The sequence below is a fragment of the Saccopteryx bilineata genome, chromosome 6, assembly GCF_036850765.1.
Source record: "Saccopteryx bilineata isolate mSacBil1 chromosome 6, mSacBil1_pri_phased_curated, whole genome shotgun sequence".
In the NCBI taxonomy this organism is placed as follows: Eukaryota; Metazoa; Chordata; class Mammalia; order Chiroptera; family Emballonuridae; genus Saccopteryx; species Saccopteryx bilineata.
Window position 1 is genome coordinate 121,612,239 of NC_089495.1, and position 18,056 is coordinate 121,630,294.

Consider the following 18,056-nt stretch of genomic DNA (forward strand, 5'->3'; position numbering starts at 1 on the left):
TTTTGTCATTGCTGCACATGGCACACAGCCACATACTGCCAGCCGGCATGGGAGTATGTGTAAAGGCTCTACTAGACTTTGACCCTAGGGGAGACTGAAGCCCTAAAACCAAACCCAGGCACTTCTGTCAGGTGTCACCCACCTCAACACTGTCACAGCCTATACTGGAATACTACAGACAACAAGGTTCTTGGGCAGGAAATTTGGCCTACAAATAAACTGTCTCTTTCAAGATTCACAGCAATTTAAAAGCAGCTGATTTCTGGTCTGAGCCAGCCCTCAGAGAGCAACTCTCACTTCATCTACAAAACACAAGGCCCAATGATTGAGTAGTTAAAAAAAAAAAAAAAGAATTGCTCCAAACAGATAAATTCAAGACTCAGACATGACTGCTGGGGAAAGAGGGTAGAGGCTTTTAGAGGAGTAGCCAGAAGGCACTGGCTTTGAACCCAGATGTAACTGCCTACTGAAGCTAACTGTGGCTGGTCCAGGCGTGGGTGAAGGATAGGGACACATTCCCATAAACGCTGCAGCTAACAGGGCAGGAAGCAGACACAGAGCTCACAGCAGAGCCTCAGGCCACTCAGGCTCTGGGCAGATCCAGGCCTTGGTCTACACAGGCAGGCAGTTCTGCTCATGAAGGCAGCAAGCCCTCTCACAGAGAGACAAAACTGTGGCTGAAGGAAATCCAGGGATCCTCCTCCCTCTGTTCCTTTCCTCCCCCTTTTTATTTAAAAAAAAAGAAGGGAAATGCTTCTGTGCCTAAGGAAAGTCATGATTGCAAGAGTCCTTCTATATTAGAAAACAAATACTGACTTTTTAAAAAATTTTCAGTAATACCTGGAATTTCAAAAAAATCCTAAAACTGATAACTTCAGTGCTTTCAGAGAAGCACCAAAGGCATGTTATTTCCAGTGATCAGGGACGGTTTCTTACCATGTATTTGGAAGGCTTTATTCTTTGGTTTCCTGTCTTAAAGAAAGCACCTACTGCAGACTAAGCACTGTGATGATGGTGATGATAGTGATGGTGATAATGATGGTGGTGGCAGTGGTGAAGGTGGTGGTGGTGATGGTGGTGGTGGTGGTGGTGATGATGGTAGTGGTGATGATGGTAGTGGTGATGGTGGTGGTGGGGTGGTGGTGATGGTGATGGTGGTGTGATGGTGATGGTGGTGGTGTGATGGTGATGGTGGTGGTGGTGGTGGTGGTGATGGTGGTGGTGATGGTGGTGGTGGGGTGGTGGTAATGGTGATGGTGGTGTGATGGTGATGGTGGTGGTGGTGGTGGTGGTGGTGGTGGTGGTGGTGGTGATGGTGTGATGGTGATGGTGGTGGCAGTGGTGAAGGTGGTGGTGGTGATGGTGGTGGTGATGGTGGTAGTGGTGATGGTGGTGTGATGGTGGTGGTGGTGATGATGGTAGTGGTGGTGGTGGTGGTGATGGTGGTGGTGATGGTGGTGTGATGGTGATGGTGGTGGTGGTGGTGGTGATGGTGGTGGTGGTGGTGGTGATGGTGGTGTGATGGTGATGGTGGTGGTGGTGGTGGTGATGGTGGTGGGGTGGTGGTGGTGATGGTGGTGTGATGGTGATGGTGGTGGTGGTGGTGGTGATGGTGGTGGGGTGGTGGTGGTGATGGTGGTGTGATGGTGATGGTGGTGGTGGTGGTGGTGATGGTGGTGGTGGGGGTGATGGTGGTGGTGGTGGTATGACAATGATAATAATAGCAGGTATAATTTCTTAATCACATTACCATGTGCCAGACATTGTTTAAAAGAGTTATCTATCTATCTTTCCTCATTTAATTCTCATTGTGAGGTAAGTACAATTACAGTATCACCTTGATTCTACAGGTAAGAAAAAGGAGCCACAGAGAGGTTAAGTAACTTGCCCAAAGTCATACAGTAGGTGACAGAGTTGGCACTTAATCACAGGAAGTCTGGAACTACTAAATCAAACAACTTCTGTATTCACGTCTGCTAGCATCTTACTCCTGAAACTACCCTTATGAGTTGTCACTAATATATGCGAATTACAGGTTTGGGGAGAAAGAATGAAGAGAAATTAGATCATCTGTCCAGCTAGTGAGCTACAGGGCCAGGGATCAAATTGAGGTCTCTGACCTCTGTTCTGTACTCTTCCACTTCACCACACTCCAGGGTGGTTTGCCTACTGACATGGACCACTCCATAGATGGCTGTCACCAAGACCAGAAGAGGTGACAGTAGATCTTGAAGGCATACAGCAAAAGAAAAATTAAGAAATAAGACCTAGATAGGAGAGTCTGATGGCAACCATTGTGCCATGAGGAATCTGCCATCTGCTGCCAAGCTCGTGGCTCTTAAACAGAAAATTCATCCTGTCACATCTCAAAACCACACTGATTTGCTTATTATCGCTCTATGTGTCTCATGTGATTTCAGATCCTTCCGGCTCTAGCTACCCACTTTCCCTGAGATTCTCTGCCCTCCAGTTTGGCTCCCAACTCCCACCTCCACCCACTGCCCACATCCTTCTCACTCAGTTCCCTTTCACACTGTCCCCACACCCAACTCTCTGTGTCTCTTCAACCTAGCTACACGTCAGAGACCAGCAGAAGCCTGCCTCCTTCAAGCCCTCATCTCCTCTAGTTTCTGCTAAGTCCTCTGCTCTGAGCTCCTTTCCAATACAAACAAGTTAATACCTACACACCCCCAAGCAATGCTGTGTGCCATTGTTTCCACTTCCCCAGTGGAAAATTCCTTAAGCGAGCAAACAACCGTGTGGGATCCACTGGAGAAAAAGACTAAAGGAGCTCAAGAGGGATTTAGACTAGCAAGGGATAACCAATAAAAAATGTCTTGTGATCCAAACTATGAATTCCACAAGATTCTAGATCAATGTGAAATTTAATGAATCACAAATCAAAAGGTCTCATGAATGAACTGTTGCAGAAAATAATCTGTTTTTAAAAGCTTTATAAACAAATCCTCCCCCTTATTAAAAAAATTAGTGAAATTCATTTTATTAAGAACATGTTTAAATGTTCTCCAGAACACTTTTTAACAGTCCATAGAACACAGTTCAGGAAGTGCTGCCTCAAAGTGGGCAAGTGTCTATAATAGAATAAGATAAATAGAAACAAGGAAGACACAATAAATAAAACATTTTTCTACATTTTTGTGAATCCTGCTAGATTATACAGCTTAGACCAGCAATTTTCAACCGGTGTGTCTCAAGCATTTTTAAAACATGCAATACCTGACTACTTAGTCAGGGGCACAGACCTCTCTTCCCTCAGGTTATCAAATAAAAAATATGACAAGAGCCAACACAATAGCCGTCTGGTGTGATGAATCAAAATTATACCTTTTTTGGGTCAGACTGGCAAAAAATGTATTTTTGATGTGCTGCAGAATTTCCATCAGTAGCTTACACGTGTCCTGGGTGAAAAGGGCTGAAAATCACTGGCATGGAGAGCTGTTTACCATCAGCCTGTGCAGCCGCGCCGGGAGGGCTAGGTTACTTTCCATACTCATTCTAGCAGCCTGCACAGAGCAGCCGGCAAACCCTGGGGCAGGGAGGCGGGAAGGAAAATCTGATTAATAATTACACTGTGAGTGCACAGAGTGCCTCTCTCTTCCCCATGAACTCAAAGCATTTGGAGACATGACTTCGGGCTCTTTATTTAAACATTTCACTGCAGTTCACAGACAGTATCCAGTACACCAGAAAGCTGAGATATTAAGTCCACGTGCAAAGGTTAGGAAAAGCGCAAATGCCCAAAGCAATTTCCTCTGGGGGAGTCAGCAAGAAGAAGCTCAGAGCTCCGCTTCTTCTAGCTGTTCTCGGTAGCATAGGCTGTTTCTCAAAAATATGATTCTGGAGTGCAGGGAGAACTGAGTATCCCAAAGGTTCCAAGTACTGTATACAGAAGATGACCTTAATTTGGGGGCCGAAATTTGAAAAAAAAGTATTACATAAAGTTATTGAACTCAAGTTTTATTCATAAAATTCATACAAATTCTCATCACTGTCAGAACTCCCATCCATTAGCTTGTCCTCATCTGTGTCTGATGATGAATCACTGTCTTCTTCAACAATGAGCACAAAAACAAGCCTGAAGTAGCAGGAAATGCAAGTAAAAAAATCTACAACCACTGTATAAAATGCACCCAGTTTTTAGACCTCAAATTTTTTGGAAAGGGGTACGTCTTATACATGGGGGAATATGGTAAGTGTCTAGAATTCCACATAAGAGATTGAGTCCTGCGTCTCATCCTCCTCGCACAGCACAGCACAGCACAGCACAGCACAGATCTAGAGCCCAAGTGGCCTCAAATTATTTCCAAGACAAGCAAAAAAAAGGAATAAAGAGGGAAGGAAGAAAGAAAACAAGAGCACATGTATTTTGCCTAGATCAAAGAAGTTCCAATTCTCATTTCAAGAGGGAACACATAAAGCCTGTCTGCTGCAAATACCCAAAGCAGCACAACTACTGGATAATTGCTAGGCATTTTATGTTTCTTTCTTGTCCCTTAAAAAAAAAGTACCTACCATCCTACAAGAACACTCACTTCTTTAGCACTTACTGTGAATACCAGGCACCATGCTGGGTCAGTGCAGAATGTGAACAAAATGCTATACATTTCCTATGTCCCAGAAATGGAAATGCAGATGGGGTCATAACCATTAGTATAAAAATGTCAATATATGGGTGGTGAAAATGTCTGTGGAGGAAAGAATAGTAGACTCAGAGGGGCAGCCTTGGCTGAGGTGACCAGGGAAGGCATGGCAATGAAGTGACGTCTGGACTGAGACTGAAGAAGGGCACTAAGTGAAGGTAGATGCTCTATCCAGGGACAGCAGGGAGTCACTGTGCACAGGCTGCCAGGTGAGAAAGATGGAAAGATGGGCCTTCCAAGGATCAGGGCTAGTGGGTTTAGAGTTCACTGGGAGGGGAAGAAGCAGCGGCGGGGGCCAGCCTTCCTCAGAATAGATACTTAGAAATACAAGTTTAGTTCGGCAAACCCAGTAACCATTTAACAAGCAATGCAATGACTTCAAATCTTGGCCCCCAAGAATTTTATAATCTGGTTTGTAGAAAAGAAAGACCAGACCACTCCTCCACCCCAAATGACAACCAAGATCTGATTGACTGCCAAATGAAATGTTCGAGTTACACAGAGCTCATGGGATGGGGCAGTTTTAGGCTGTAGTGTTGAAACCGTCTCCTGGAGGAGAGGGAACTTGGCTGAGCTGCTTGAAGAGGACGCTGCACACACAGAGCAGTGTGCAGAGAACTGCAGACCAGGAAGGACAGATGGGCCCACCCTGACACACACCCATCATGTATCCCAGAGGCAGCTCCGGTGGGCTCCCCCAGCCAGGTGCTGGCCGGGAGACCAAAAGACGACCCTGTAGGCCAGGGCCAGGCTGGTCTCCTGCCCAACACAGGGGGAGGTGGAGAAGGATGCCTGCCCCAAGGGAAAGATAAACCCAGTGAGAGATATGCATCTAATTTACTGAGATAAACATTAAATGCCAAGAAGGGGGCGAGAAGGGGCAAAACCCAAGCTGTTGTAGTATTATGCAACTGAAATTCCAGGCATAAGTCAGGAAATTCAAAGGTCATAGTTCCCACAGCAACTGTAACCTGACCCATCAGCATATGTAGTCTTTGGCACTGCCAGACCGAAAGCAGCCTACCACACTCAGCACTCACGCCACCAGCACATACCTGCTGCTCTGTAATGCCAAGGCAGTCCACACCTGCGCTCTGCTCAGAGCTCACCTGGGCTGCCCACCGCAGGCTGCTGGACCTCCAGCCATTCTCTGCAGTCCCCAAGTCTTCTAGGCAGATCTTTACCCTGATGCTATGCCCACTGAACTACAGGTATTTAATCCTTTTTTTTCCTTTCTTGTTGATTTTTTTAGAGAGGAGGGGGAAGAAGTGGGAAGGGGCTGGAGAAAGGAGAGAGAGAGAGAGGGAGAAGGAGAGAGAGAGAAAGATGGATTTGTTGTTCCACTTATTTATGTTTTCACTGGTAGGTTCCTGTATGTGCCCTGACTGGGGAGCTAGACCGCAGCCTCAGCATGTCTGGACAACACTCTAAGCAACTGAGTTACCTGGCCAGGGCCACAGGTCTTTAATCTTAACTCTTCTGTGGGTTGAATTACCTTGAGGGAGAAGGGAAGTGGCGGGGGGAGGCAGGGCTGCTACCTCCCCATTCTCTGATATCTTGTGGCAGCTCAATACTTGCCAAGCCTCTTCAGACAGGAAACAGGGAACGAGTGGAGTGGTGGCAAAAGAATGCTGGGCTTCAAAACCCACAGGCCAGAAGACAGTTTCTGAGATCATATCATTTGATCAGGGACTGTTTGTAGAGAACATGTAACTAAGCACATGTTCCTTCCCATAGAGGACAGGACCCAGGCGGGGTCATCCTGACTCTGACCTGCTCGGGGACAGCCTGTGTGTGTGTGTGTGTGTGGGGGAGGATATTTTTACTGCCCCCAGCCTTGGGTGACTGTTAAGGCTGTCGGTATGGGTCTGCCTGTCGGCGGAACAGACCAATAGATGATCACAGGCCTTTTTAAAAGATAAGTCCCCTGAAGTCTTCCTCATCACTGTTCAATCATCAAAAAAGACTCACCCACAATGGTTTATGTCCTGGAAATCCTCCTGCCTCCCTCTGGACCATGGCTATATGTGGATAGCTGAAATAAAAGGCTCAGTGCACAAAGCAAATTTCTTGTTGCTTTCACTCCCAAGGCTGACACAGACAAGGACAAGCCCAGCTGAGCAGGAACTGGCCCTGAGCATGGCCCTCAGTGGTGTTCATAAGACTACCGTGGATTATTGTTATGAGTTAAGAGGCAATATATACATAAGAACCTTCACTATAGGGCCTAACACAGGAGATGATAAATAGGAATTTAACAGCACTGTTATTTATGTTTTACTAAAACATACTGCTACTCAATTTGATCACTACTTCATTTACAAGAGCCGAGTAGAAACAAACATTCTGGTTGTTTCAAAGCAACAACATAACTAATATCTAATGCATGCTTACTATTTGATAAACACTTTCTTGTACTCTGTTTTTTGAACTTCACACAAAAAATCATTGAGTCCTCACAATAAGCATGGAATAGCTATTATTATCTATAATTTATAGATAAAAACACAGAAATTTAGAACATACTCGAAGTCAGAGTGTTCTTAATTTTTTTTTTTAGTGGGGGGGGGGAGGCAGAAAGAGACTCCTGCATGCGCCCAACCAGGATCCACCCAGCAAGCCCACTAGGGGGCAATGTTCTGCCCATCTGGGACCCTTGCTCCTTTGCAACTGGGGCCATTTTTTTTAGCACCTGAGGTGGAGGCCATGGAGCCCTTCTCAGCGCCCAGGGCCAACCTACTCCATCGAGCCATGGCAGCAGGAGGACAGAAGAGATAGATAAAAAGAGAGATCGAGGTGAGAGGGGGAGGTGTAGAGAAGCAAGTGGGTGCTTCTCCTGTGTGCCCTGGCCAGGAATTGAACCCAGGACATCAAGGTTTCAAGTGGCAAAAGACAGAACTGAACCCAGGCAGCCTGACTTTAGGACCCCCACTTTTAACTGTATAACACCATCTTCAACCATCTTTGAAGTATGAAAATTGGGCCCCACCAAGAACAACGCTGGCAAAGAAGTCAAAGCAGCAGGGTGCCATAAACACTGCAAGAGTAACTGACTCCTTTGGAAGAACTGTCAGTCCCAGGTCAACTTGTGACCAGAACCATGCACAGTGGCTCTTGGTCCTGCAGAAAGACAAAAGACAGGCCAGAGCAACCCAAGATAGGCCACCAACCCCACGAGCATCCACAGGGTCCCAGGCACCTCACCTGCATCCACAACGGGAACACAGAGCCATGCGTCATCTCAAAGTCACAGCTGCTACAGTCATCCAAGCATTCTGATGCTCAATGGGTGACCCACAGTGAACATGCCGGGGAATTTTAAACTGTACTCTACCCTACTTGGTTCATTTCCTAGTTAGTAATTCCCACAACTTCCCTGCATTTGGAAAGAAAGGATTTCTCATCTTCTCTGCTCTTCCTTGGAGAGGGTCCTCTTCTCTCACATAATCACAGCCCCAGCGATGTGATTATGTCCACTTGCTCAAATGACATGCAAAGGAAATGCCAACACATTCATTTACCCCAACTTAGGAATGGCAACACCTGATGAAGAGAGTTAAGGGGTTATGGAACACCTGGGGCTCTGAACTAACACATTTGTAAGTGGTGGCAGGTGTGTCCCCCAAAAGAGAAGCCAGCACTCCCACCTACCAGTGGGAATGTGATCATGGGCAAGAAATAGACCCCACTGCACACCTCCAGGGCACACTCTCTCCCTCCTTCACTGACCAGGACCAGTACCGTTAGGTGTGAGATGGGTCACAGGTGGCTCAAAAGAGAACTTTATCATGTAGGTAAAATTCTTTTTAGTCTTCTTTGAACAACAGAGGGAGGGGTGGATTGCTGAAATATTTTATAGGGATCAGCACAGGTTAAGAGTTTAAGTTTTTCATTCTGGCCTGACCTGTGGTGGTGCAGTGAATCCGGCATCGACCCGGAACGCTGAGGTCGCTGGTTTGAAGTCCTGAGGTTGTTGGCTCTGAGCACATCAGTGCAGGGTCACTGACTCAGCCCCGGACAAGGCATGTACAAGAAGCAATCAATGTACAACTAAAGAGAAAGCAACTACAAGTTGATGCTTCTCACCCTCTCTCCCCCTTCCTGTCTCTTTCTCTCTCTCTCTAAAAAAAAAAAAAGTTTTCTATTCTGATAAAATAGCTACATAACTCAGATGCATTTCTTATTATTGAATTCCATGCCTTACACTAGAGTAAATAGAGCTGAAGAATCTCATTAGCTAACACAAGGGAGCTGACATTACAGTGAGAAATGACAGGGCTCCATTCTTCTGGCCTAGGCTTAAATACAAGCCCAATTCATCTGTGTCCGGCCACTCTCAGAACCGGGCCCCCAAATCAGTGTGTTCAGCAGTCATCAGCACACAACTGTTTTCACCAGCAACATCGTAAGTGATTGGTACAAAGAAGTCAGTACATCTCAGTCCTTGCTTTCACAGGAAAAAGTTTCTAAAAGCTGAAGCAAAGTCACCAGTGTAAGAGGTTCTGAGTATTAAAAGTTATGAGACTGGTTATATCCTACTCAGCACTGGAGACTTTTTAAATATAACAGTACACTTGGAAGCCTGGGAATCTGTCCTACAAAGCTGGGTTTACTCAAGAACTGGGGCAAATCTGACTCATCAAGGTTAAAAGTTTTGAAGCATAAAATACACCATCAAGAGAGTGAGAAGACAACACATAGAATGGGATAAAACAGCTGCAGCTCACATACCTGATAAAGAACTTACACCCAGAATGCAAAGAACTGTTATAACTCAATAATAAAAAGTAACCTACAGTTTTTGAGCTAGAGATTTTTTTTTTTTTTTTTTTTTGTATTTTTCTGAAGCTGGAAACGGGGAGAGACAGTCAGACAGACTCCCACGTGCGCTCAACCGGGATCCACCCGGCATGCCCACCAGGGGGCGACGCTCTGCCCACCAGGGGGCGAAGCTCTGCCCCTCCGGGGCATCGCTCTGTTGCAACCAGAGCCACTCCAGCGCCTGGGGCAGAGGCCAAGGAGCCATCCCCAGCGCCCGGGCCATCTTTGCTCCAATGGAGCCTCGCTGCGGGAGGGGAAGAGAGAGACAGAGAGGAAGGAGAGGGGGAGGGTGGAGAAGCAGATGGGCGCTTCTCCTGTGTGCCCTGGCCGGGAATCGAACCCGGGACTTCTGCACGCCAGGCCGACGCTCTACCACTGAGCCAACTGGCCAGGGCCTGAGCTAGAGATTTGATCAGATGTTTCTCCAAAGAAGACACACAGATGGCCAATAAGCACATGAAAGGTTCAACATCACTAACCATTAGGGAAATACAAATCAAAACCACAATGAGATATCATGTCACACCCACTAGTAATAAGACAGTAATAAGTGTTGCTGAGGAGATGGAGAAATTCACACCCTCACACATTGCTGGTGGGAAACAGTGCAACCACTTTGGGAAAGTCTGTAAGTTCCTCAAAATATTAAACACAGTTACACGTGACCCAGCAATTCCACTCCTAGATACTGTATTTCCCCACATATAAGACACTCCTATGTATAAGATGCACCTTAATTTGGGGCCCTAAAATTTGAAAAAAAAAGTATTACATAAAATTATTAAACTCAAGTTTCATTCATCATAAAATTCAAACAACTCATCACTGTCAAAACTCACATCCATTAGCTTGTCCTTATCTGTGTCTAATGACGCATCACTGTCTTCATATATTACCTCGTCCTCAGTTCCATCTATGGCATTTGAAATGCCACAACCACATAAGACACACCCAGTTTTTGGACCCCAAATTTTTCGGGGAAAGGTGCGTCTTATACATGGAGGAATACGGTATATGTATACAAAAGAGAAATGAAAATATGTCCATACAAAACCCTGTACATGAATGTTCACAGCAACATTACTCAAATTAGCCAAAAGTGGAAAGTCTGTTAATTGTTGAATGAAAATAAAGTCTATCCATAAAAAGGGATATAATTGGGCCATAAGAATGACATTGTGATACATACAAAGTAAACATTGTGCTAAGTGAAAGAAATTACATATTGTGTGATTCTATTTACACGAACTGTGTAAAACAACAAATCTATAAAGACAGTAGATTAGTGTTGCTAGGGCTGGGGACAGTGAACTGAAGAGAAGGAAGAGTTGTTGCTGTGGGCATAGGGTTTCTTTCTGGGGTAACAAAAATGTTCTAAAACTAGTTATGGTGACAGTGGCATAACTCTGCACATACTAAAACCCAGTGAGTCATACATATTACATGAGTGAATGGTAATGGTGTGAGTTTTACAGCAAAGCTGTCTAAGAAAACTGAGGGCATCAGCCCTGTCCCTGTGTCATTGTACTCTCATAACACAGTGCCTGGCACATAGTAGGTACTCAATAAGTGTTGGTAAAATAAAAAGAATAGGAGTGCTGAGACTTTTTACCAGAGAGTTCACTGGGAGAATGCCCCACAGCATCCAGGGACCCTTGGGTGAGTCCTGCTTGGAAGAGACAGAAGCTCCTCTTCAGCACCTCCCAGCCCAACCTATGTCCGAAACATTAACTAGGCTGGTTCTTCGTCCAAAGTCTCTTCTAAACCTATTATGATGCTTTTTTGGTGGATATAAAAACCAACACATGCCTGACTAGGCAGTGGCACAGTGGATAAGAAGTCAGGCTGGGACGTAGAAGACCCAGGTTCAAATCTCTGATGTTGCCGGCTTGAGCGCAGGCTCATCTGGCTTGAGCACGGGATCATCCGGCTTGAGTGCAGGCTCACCAACCAGCTTGAGCGTGGGATCATAGACCTGACCCCATGGTCACTGGCTTGAGCAAGGGGTCACTCGCTCTGCTGTAGCCCCCCAGGTCAAGGCACATATAAGAAAGCAGTCAATAAACAATTAAGGTGCCTTAACGAAGAATTGAAGCTACACATCTCTCTCCCTTTCTGTCTGTCCCTATCTGTCCCTCTCTCTATCTCTCTGTCTCTGTCACACACACACACACACACAACACAACAACAGGTATTTCTAAAAGCACATAATACAAACTCCTACCCAGGAGCCACGAGGACCAGAGGAAGTGTCAGACAGGGTCCCTGTTGGGCAGATAAAATATATTATGCTCACTTTGTTAAAGATGGCGCTGCCCACATGGAGGCCGTTGCCCAGGTGATATTAATGTGTGTTGGGGGCAGGCTGTGGGCAGGCAGGATGGTTGTAGCCTGGGGCTTGGTTTTGGGATTAAGCCTTTCCCACCCTTTTTGATGTGGGGTGGTACAATCCAATCATGCCTCAGAGAAGTGACTTTGTATTAGAGCAGGGGTCCCCAAACTACAGCACAGGCCGCATGCGGCCCCCTGAGGCCATTTATCCGGCCCCCGCCACACTTCCAGAAGGGGCACCTCTTTCATTGGTGGTCAGTGAGAGGAGCACATTGACCATCTCATTAGCCAAAAGCAGGCCCATAGTTCCCATAGAAATACTGGTCAGTTTGTTGATTTAAATTTACTTGTTTTTTATTTTAAGTATTTTATTTGTTCCAGTTTTGTTTTGTTTTTACTTTAAAATAAGATATGTGCAGTGTGCATAGGGATTTGTTCATAGTTTTTTTTATAGTCTGGCCCTCCCAACGGTCTGAGGGACAGTGAACTGGCCCCCTGTGTAAAAAGTTTGGGGACCCCTGTATTAGAGACTTCCCTATTTTGTATATTGGATTAAAGGTTCTGAATCTACACTATAAAATGGGGGCAGAACGAGAGCTTGCGCTCTTGGTTCCTGAGATTAGCATTAGAGAAGAGAGCACAGCAGAGAGCAGAGAAAGGCCACGTGGAGGAGGCCAGGAGAAGCAGCCAAGATGGCGGGGTGTTGAGTGAGAAGCCAGTTTGTGCAGAGTTAGAAGCAGGGAGAAGGAAGGAGATGGGGAACAGAGGTGAATAAGTCTGGTGAGCTAGAAACCTTTGATTCTAGGAAACTTGGATAAGTCAGTGGCTTTGTGAGCACTGAATGAGTGGGTTTTGGAGCCCAGAGTGTGTTTTTACTTGCCCGCAGGGTGCAAGCTAGGATTAAAGAAGATGGCTCGCCAGTTCTTGGCTCCATTGTTTCTTTACCGACTGTCTGAATCCAATGCGAACCTGCATGGACCAGGCGGCTGTAATGGTGGCTGTGCCTACTGGCTTTACAGTCCCTCTCTTGCAGTCTGGTTAGAGGTAGAATTAGCATTCATGAAATGATCAGACACACCAGGGCAGTGGATGATGGAGATAACTCAGGGATTAAGACAGAAAGGGCCTTCAGTTAGAAGTGAGATAGTCTTTTCGGGTCCCCAAGTAAATCACTGCAAACCACTGTCATGCCTGTCCACGTGGCATCCCCATCCCCACAATCAGGATTATTTGCTTCCTTTACCACACTCTGTTCCCAGCCGCCGTACAGTACAGTTCACTGTGAGCATACATGGCTCCCTACCATGTAATCCTTTCCTAGTAGGCAAGGACAATACTGACAATTTCTGTGTCCTAGAACACCCTAAGCACAAAGTCCTGCACATGGCAAGTGGATAATTCATACTTGTCCAATAAAGTATTTACTTCACAAAAAATACTATTAATACCTCTTTTCTGAAGTTGCCCAAATGGAGAACTGCCTTTAAGTGTTTGTGCCACATGAGTGGCCAATTACCTAAAAGCAGAATACTCAGACTGTCAGCATGACCTTTCACATGACCTACACCTAGCACCCACGCTCTGGTCCACGCCCCCACCTCCTTCCTTCTATCCTCACACTCTAGTCGCAGGAGCTGCTTGCTTGCTCTACAAGCCTGCACACCTCCTCCCCCCCCCCCCCCCGCCCCCAGAGGTGTTCAGGCACTCCTACACTCCCATCACCAGCAGTGGGTGCTTAATTTAAGTAGCACCATTTCCGTGAGGCCCTTCCGGACTTCCCCTACAGCTCAATTACTACCTTGTCACACACTTTACTGGACCCTCACTGGTCCTTCCTCCAGTGCCCCCATGAGCGTAGGCACCTCTGTGATGGTTTATCTGTCTCCCAATGCTTGTTTTACCAGGAGATGTGCTCCTAAATGCTTATCTCCTAGTCTCTAAAATCGTGTGCATGTTTTTATATATACACACATTTACTATAAATTTTACTGACATAAAAAATGTATAACATGCCATAGTACTAAAATATACAATACCATAATAAGTATATAGTAATATATAATAAAGTGTGCAGCAATAAAATGTATGCTACTCTTGTGTAAATTCCACGCAGCCAACTGGTTCTCACAGCACACTATCACACTTTTGTCTCACTCATCTCTGTGGCCAACCTATGGATTAAACTGAAAAATCAGTGAATGCTAAATTGGACCCTGGTTTTCAAATTCAAGAAGAATATTTCCTCAATTTTGGGTGCTATTCATAATGTAATGGCTGCAAGGCACAAACTAAGTTTCAACAGCAAATGTGAGCATTTTCCCCATCACTTTTTGAGACAATAAACAAAATAATAAACACAGCAATGACCTGTAGTGTTTGCTGGTCTGTGGTATGAACACTTCCATCAAGGCTTCTCTGTACACAGATGGCAGCCAGGGAGGCGAGTGCACCACTCACTGCAACAGCCTTCCCATCCCACAGCCACGAAAGATTCATGGGCAGTCAGTGCTAAAATAATCAGGAAGAGGTAAGATTTGAGTATGTATTACCCTTGTTTTCAATATTATTTATTTATATTTTTTTGCAAGAGAGACAGAGAGAGGGCTAGATAGGGGCAGATAGACAAGAAGGGAGAGAGATGAAAAGCAGTTCTTTGTTGTGGCAACTTAGTTGTTCATTGATTGCTTTCTCACATGTGCCTTGACTGGGGGGCTGACAGCAAAGCGAGTGACCCCTTGATCAAGCCAGCGATCTTGGGCTCAAGCCGGCAACCTCGGGGTCTCGAACCTGGGTCCTTCACATTCCAGTCCAATGCTCTATCCACTGCACTACTGTTAGGTCAGGCTTATTTAATTATAAATTCATAGAATTCAGCCTGACCTGTGGTGGCGCAGTGGATAAAGCGTCGACCTGGAAATGCTGAGGTCACCGGTTCGAAACCCTGGGCTTGCCTGGTCAAGGCACATATGGGAGTTGATGCTTCCAGCTCCTCCCCCCTTCTCTCTCTCTGTCTCTCTCTCCTCTCTCTCTCCGTCTCTGTCTCTCTCTCTCCTCTCTAAAAATGAATAAATAAAATTAAAAAAAAAAATTCATAGAATTCATTTTTAATAATGGCTGCATTTAACAACCAACTTGCAAAATTCCTGAAAATGTAACCACAGGGTCTGTTTGAGCGGGCTCTGGTCACCATGGCACACTACTGTCATACCCCAGTGTTTAATGCTCTGAAGGTGCCCAGTGCATTGTGTGGACAACACGTGGCCTGTGGTGACTGCACTCCTCAAAGCCTGCCACTCCAGAAGCCATCAAGACTTTCTATAAAAGGATTTTCCTACAGCTGGAAATTCTGGAAGCTGGAGAGAACACCACCATCTCCAACATGACACATTATCTTAGTAAGATCTCAAATATAAGGCACATTATTTTAGCATGGGCTCCCACGTAAGACACTTTGCTGATGAATTCTCCCTGAGGTCCTTCTTCAACGAAAGCCCACAGGCCCTGGGAAGTTAATTTTAAACCCTTCAACACCTGATTTAGTTTAGCACTCTGGGTTGCATTCTTCCCAGGGTGTTCCTTAGTTTTGGCCACCGCTCTGGAAAAACAGAGCCCAATCTGTCTCCCCGGGGCCTCAGAGGGCACTGGACTGGTACTCAGAATAGCTGGGAGCTCACTGACTGAGTCTCTTCTGCTTGGTTGGGTCCTCTTTCTTAATTCTATTTGTTTTTACACTGCTACTGGTGTCCTACCCCTTTAAGTTCTTCCTCTCGACTCCACTCCTCCTTGGCTCCCTAAAGCTCCCCCTCCTAAAGCTGGTTTTGGTCCTTGGCTTCCCACCATCCTCCCCACTCAGTCACTAATGATGCCCAGCTCGCTCTGTGTCAGACTACCTGAATGCTCATCTCTACCTACTGCCTTCGTGACAGTGCATCAAGTCCTCCCCCGCTCCCAGTAGCACTGCTCTTCAGCCCAGCTGTGTGCACCTCCATGCCTCTGACAGCACAAGCTCATCCCAGCTGCTCTTTTAAAAATGCAGGAGATTTTTATCTTCATAGACTGTAATATGAATAAAAGAGGAGAGTGATGTTTCATTTCCCCAAGTGTAAAATAAAGCTACCATTTGCCCTTTCAGATAATAGGTGCTGCCCCTCCCACTGGTCTAAGTCCTCAACTGTCCCAGGCAGCACACACCTTTCAGTTCTGCTCAGCCTCTCCTGGGTCTGCACTCCTTTTTCCATTTCTAGTCACCAATGTCCTCCTCCTCCTCCAGGGGAAACCATTCCACCCTGCCTGCCCACAGCCCTGCTGCCACCCTCTTCCCTCCAGTTCTTTTCACAGCCTGCCTCTTCCTTATTTAAGAACCTGAGGCTCCCAAAGTTGGAGAGAATGTTCTAGTTACTGGGAATGAACTCAAGTATCTAGGGGTCAATGGGTATAGTGTCTCTACTTCACAAAGAGATGGAAAAAAACATGAAGAAGCAAATGGGTCAAAATGAAGACAATTTGTGGTTCTAGTATAGGGTAAACAGGAGTACTTTGTAGTCTTATTGTACTTTCTGAAATGTCAAGGTAAAGTAACCAAAAAAAAAAAAAAATCTAAGCCCCTTATCTAGTATTAAGTTGACAATAAAGAGCTCTCTTATGAGCCACCCCAGCCAAGCTGCCTGTGATGGTCACACCTCTACCAACCGTCTTGTTTCTGTCCCTCTCCGCACACGTGGACTCAGGATTCCCTGACCCCCCCCCCCAACCACCTGCTTCCTCTACTGACTCACTTCTTCCCATGGTGCTGAGCAGGGAAAGAGTGACATGTACCATCTGCTGCCAGTCGAGCTGGTATCATGCTCAGTGCTTACTGCATATTACTTCATCTAACTCTGCTGACGGTGCTTACGCAGGAGCGCTAGCCTGAGACTCAGGCAAGTAAGAGATGATGAATCAAAATAAAGACGTCAAAAACAGAGAAGCTGGAATAAAAGAGTCTGAGATGACAACTGAATTCTATGGGATTTATGCTATAAAAATGAATGCCAATGTTTGATGAGGTAAAATCAGTATAATAAAAATTGGGTAGTACTAGAAGGGGAGCTGAAACCAGCTATGAATGTATCCTAGGAAGTCAAAATGTTTTGTGTGAAACTGAAAGTTATTTTAAAACACTCTAACCTATTAAATCTGGTTTTGTTTTTTAATTAAAAAAAAAAAAAGCCACTCCTGATGACACAGCCTTAAGTGCAGAGCTGGGGACCCAGGTCCACCTTGCTATTCACAGTGACCCACACCTCCCTGCTTCCTTCCCGACCAGCTCAACCGCAGCCTATCCATGTGCTCAGTGTGCATTGCCTGCCCGCCCGCACCAGGCCTGGCTCTAAATGCCAGGGACACATTAGAGAACAAAACAGGTGAAACTCTACAACTTAAACGGGGCTTCCATTTCAGTAGGAGGAAAAGCAATAAAAGCTGTAGTTATCAAATACGCATACAGAGCTTACTCCATGTCAGGTGTTACACTATGCATTTTATAAATACTAATTCATTTAATCTTCACAAAAATCCTGAGTTAGGTATCATTCTTACAAATGAAGAAACCAAGCTCAAGGGGTTGAGTAACCTACCCAAGGTCACATCACAGTACACTGGTGAAGCCAAGACTTAAACCCAAGATCTGGATCCAGAGCCCGAGCTACTAGGCCTTTTCATGAGCTTAAGTACAGCATACTGGGGGCTGGTGAGCACTGTGGGGAAAGGAAAATATCAGGCAGGTTAGAAAGAATTTGGAGCACTAGGGGGGAGGGGACATGTTAAAAATTCTAAAATTCTGAACAAGAGAAGCTTTCATGGAGAAAGTACATCTAAATAAAGAAACGTAAGGGCTAAGGCAATTAATCATGTTATATCTTGGGGAAGAGTGTTTCAGGGAGAGGAAACAGTCTGTGCAAAGGCCCTGAGGCAGGGTACTCCTGGAGTACTGGAAGAACGGTAAGATGCTAGAAGAGCACGAGCAGAGGGTGTGAGGTAAAGAGCCACTGCTGTACTCTGGGCAGCACTGCGCTCGCGCCTGGTCTGTACCCAACTGTCTGTATGTCCCAGTATTTACTGCTGCTCTTTTGCTATTTATCTGAACTCCCAAAGTGTGAACTGTCTCTGGGTGTCCCTGATACCTTAAAGTGGATGTTCACTGAATCTCTGCCTTGCAAATTTCATGAACTACAGGCCCTCAAAGATGAGCGGCTCCTGCCTGGG

General features: G+C 45.7%; 1 protein-coding gene across 21 annotated transcripts in view; it reads right to left on the reverse strand.

Annotated features, from left to right (window-relative positions):
* MICAL3 (microtubule associated monooxygenase, calponin and LIM domain containing 3) overlaps positions 1-18,056 on the reverse strand; it is a 226,614-nt gene that overhangs the window by 194,256 nt on the left and 14,302 nt on the right. The window contains exon 1 of one of the 21 annotated variants that reach the window (XM_066234466.1): positions 17,429-17,548. The exons of 19 other annotated variants lie outside the window; for them this stretch is intronic. The gene's annotated coding sequence lies outside the window, so the exon portion shown is untranslated. Of the gene's footprint in view, positions 1-8,565; positions 8,714-17,428; positions 17,549-18,056 lie in introns of those variants that run through there. One more of the 21 variants, XM_066234465.1, reaches the window with a different exon arrangement.